Genomic DNA, 3709 nt, shown 5'->3' on the forward strand with positions numbered 1-3709 from the left:
GACAGCTCCTCACTATTGGTAAGCCCATGCTAGTCTCAATGCTCAGCACAGAGTGAATTTGGGGAGAAGAGCTTTAGGCAGCACTCCCAGAACACAGAATTCCCCCCAGGACAGGGTGCCTGGAAAGAGCTGAGAGTGCTCCTCCTCTGTTCACTTACAGGAGAGAGGAGAGGCTGTACTATCAGTGCATGTTGGGGAAAGGGAATCATTCCACCTCCTCTTATCATCTCCCTCGTACTAAAGCAACCTGGAAGCAGCTTCCTTCAAGTCAGCTGGAGCGCTCTGGACAGCTACACATGGTCACCTGGACAGTCTCAGTCCCATGGCCTCTTGGGGCCTTTTGTCTCTGGATCTGTTCTACATGCAACAGTTCAACCTGAGCTTCTGGATTACCTTACTGGACAGGGCAAAAAACAAGACATCAGGACAGATGCTTCCTCGCCCCACCTTACCCACAGTCCATCCAAGCTCTCAGGAGTGGAGGGCAGGGCAGTCACCCTCTGTAGAGGGCCAGGCACAGTTTCAGTTCCCTAACAAGGAGAACCGCCTGTGCTAAGGGAAACACTGACCCTGGGAATGCCCAGAGAGAAGCAGCCATCTGAAGAGCCCTTCCTGCTCTAAGGCTCCAGTCAGGTCCCAGTAGGCTCTTGCTGTGCAGCAGCTCAACAGGGAAGGGGTGGGACAGATGGGCACATGGAACTAGGAGACTCCTGGTGGTGCATACCTGTGAGCCTTCGGGAAACGTGTTACCAGCCGGCCCTCCTCCACACTCAGAATATGGATGGATTTGTCCTTGGACACTGTGAAGAGCTCTGGAGACAAGATGCAAAAGCACCTCACATACACAGCCCCATCCACCCCCAGCCTCCACAGCAAGGAGCACACAGGTCAATGAGACTGAGAATTGCCCACTGCAGCACCTATGCTGGAACTCTGCATCCCACAAACCCCATCTAGAATCCACCCTGCCAACTGTTATCACTGGGTTATATGGTAGTTGATGCAGCCAGGAACCCTCACTCTGTGATGGAGAACCATAACTCCATGTTTGTATACAACAGACTAGGATTCTGAGCTGCAGGAAGAAAATCCCTGGAATTTCAGTGAGCCAGAAGGTGGAATCTCAGCGTGGGAGCCCTACAGCCTCTTCCTCCACTCTACTGCTTGTTCACTCCCCTCACCAGGGCTCATGTGTAGGCTTTCTGCTTCATTAGCCCTACCACTCACAGGCACCTCGTCTCATCCACACCACCACCAGCTATAAAGGTTCAGTCTCCTTCAGCAACTACTTTTCCCCAGTATGCCTCCTTTCCAAGTCAGCAACCTGATGAGATAAGGTACCAGGTACAGCTTGTTCTGATTCAATTAAAGCAATGCTCTGCACCCTATAACATGCTGCTGCAAAGCATGCTTTTTAGAGCTTAGGAAGAAATGCTACCCCACAAAAGCCAGAGAAAGATATCCTCATTGTTAGCTTAACCTCAGCCCCCAGGGGATCTGCGCTGCTTGCTACAATGGTATGGAATAGCCAGTGAGAAGCGCACTCACTCTGACCATCGTGGGAAAACGACACTTCCCGGCAGGATTTCAGGTGGTGCCCAGAGGACCAGAGTTCCTGGTTCCCACCCTCCAGGCAGGAGTATGAATACCTGAAACAAAGGCAAGCTGTTGAGAGCACCGCAACAGGGAGCTGCCCCCTGCTTTACCCATCCAACCAAAAAGCGCAGCTGTGGGAGTACATGCATCAGAGGTGGGGACATCCTGGTGCAGGACCAAGTAGGAGATCCATGACCAAGGAGAGGCTTCTAGGGAGCAGGACTAGAGTGGGGGAGGAAATGTGCCATGATTAGATCCCAGTGGTAGTTACCAGCTGCCCTAGAGGTAGAAGGAAAGCCTGGACAAGAGCTTCAAGGTATTGAATTCATATGAAAATTCTAACACAACAGAAATTCTGACTATGTAACAGGAAGAAAAAAAACAGCATCACCTAGGCATCAAGCTCCAGCTCCACCAATCCCCATCACGACCTGGCATCTGCCCAGGCTAGGAGGAGATGAGTCCCCAAACAATAGGATTGAGAGGGAACATTTGGGGCTGATTTCCTTACAAATCCATCTAGAGGCCACCCAGGGAAGGTTACTAAAGAGGCATCATCCCGGCTGGGAGCTGATGTAGAAATTACGAGGGTAGGCCCACAAAGGACAAAGCAAAAAGTACAGCTTAAATTGCAGAAAGGTATATGACAGTTAGGTCTTTGGAAGAACCTACTGCTGACAGTGGTTAAGCACTGGAATAGATTACCTAGGGATGATGTGGAATACTCAGTCACTGGAAGTTGTTAAGTGCAAATTAGACAAATATCCTGTCTTGGACCATATAGAGAGGGATGATCCTACCCTTCAATTCCATGCCTGTGTAGCAGAACAAGGGGACAATTGTAACACAGGCAGGTTTAGTCGCACTGAATTTAACCTGACTAGCATAGTAGTGAAAGCACAATGGCACAAGTTTCAGCACTGGCTAGCAGCTGTACATCCCTAGAGAGCATATAGTCTGGTTGCCCACACTGCCATGCCACGAATATTCCATTACCCATGCTAGTTAAAGGGAGGGGAGGGTACTACATACATCTGAACTACAACTGCACCTTCCTTCTGCTGTGCAGAAACGCCCTAAAAAGCACAGACACTACTTACTATGCCTGTTCTACTGACAGATTTGTGGCAACATCAAATAGTGAAATGGAATAACACCAGCCAAGAGTCTGTTCCAAGACTGAGCCCTTGCAGACAGCAGAATATTGCTACAGTATCCCAACCACTGCTGCTCTGAGACTGGCAGCAGCTCTACTTAATCTGTTTCTCCCACCTCTGCAGAAAACAGGCTGATTCTTCAGACTAGCATAGCTCAGGGGCAAGGAGCAGGATAACTAAGCTCACACCACTCTCCACAAGAACTGGCTCCAATTCCAAGGCTCCACCCTCTGGCACCATCCTCTCCAACAGCTGCACCTGGCCTTATTTGACCAGGGTGGGGTAGGCTGGACACCAAGCGACTGACCTCAATCAACAGCAGACATCACACAAGTCTCTCTCCACAGTACCTGAGCAGTACTGGTCTTTAGGGGTTTTCCCAAAAGATGGTTAACTGTGTTAGTGTGAAGTCAAGCAGAAGGTAAGTTCATAGAAAAGCCCAGGGGGCTTACTGGTTGTATTACTTGCTGCCAGTTATCCATGATGCTCTTTGCTCAGATAAGTGTCAAACTCACAAGTAGACGTCACCGTCCACATCTCCTGCGGCTATGATGTCCCGGCTGGGGTGGAAAGCGATGGTGTTGGCTGAAGCCTCAAAGGAAACGTCCTCCGGCGTGTCTCGGAGCTTGGGCTCCTTCTCCTCCTCCTCCTCCTCCGCATCTGCCTTTGTGGGCGGAGTGAGAAGAAGTCGGTGCAGGGACCAGAAGCCCCCCCTCCCCCCACCCCAGCTCTCCCTGCGCACGGAGGGCTGGGGCGCCAGAGCTCGCTGCTGCGGGTCCCGCAAAGATCCGCCCGCACCGCCCACCTGCGCCGGCGCCTCCGCTTCCTCCAGGGCCGCCTCCTGCTCCAGCACCGTTTCCTAAGCAGGACGAGAAAGACACTTCAGGACCCGGCCGGCCGCAGCCCGGCACTGCCCCGGCCCGGTGGGGGAGGACGGGGCCACCGCCCCGACAGCC

At 52.1% G+C, this 3709-nt stretch overlaps 1 protein-coding gene across 6 annotated transcripts in view; it reads right to left on the minus strand.

The window, feature by feature from the left end:
• Positions 1–3703, minus strand: part of WDR55 (WD repeat domain 55) — a 9189-nt gene extending 5486 nt beyond the window's left edge. For 4 of the 6 annotated variants that reach the window (XM_025216114.1, XM_025216112.1, XM_025216109.1 and 1 more), the window contains exons 1-4: positions 3559–3703; positions 3269–3417; positions 1549–1649; positions 725–812 (exon numbers count right to left, since the gene is read on the minus strand). The gene's annotated coding sequence lies outside the window, so the exon portion shown is untranslated. The other 2 variants (XM_025216111.1, XM_025216113.1) reach the window with 2 other exon arrangements.
• Positions 3704–3709: the final 6 nt, after the last annotated feature.

This window comes from Alligator sinensis, unplaced genomic scaffold, assembly GCF_000455745.1.
Source record: "Alligator sinensis unplaced genomic scaffold, ASM45574v1 scaffold14_1, whole genome shotgun sequence".
Taxonomy (NCBI): domain Eukaryota; kingdom Metazoa; phylum Chordata; order Crocodylia; family Alligatoridae; genus Alligator; species Alligator sinensis.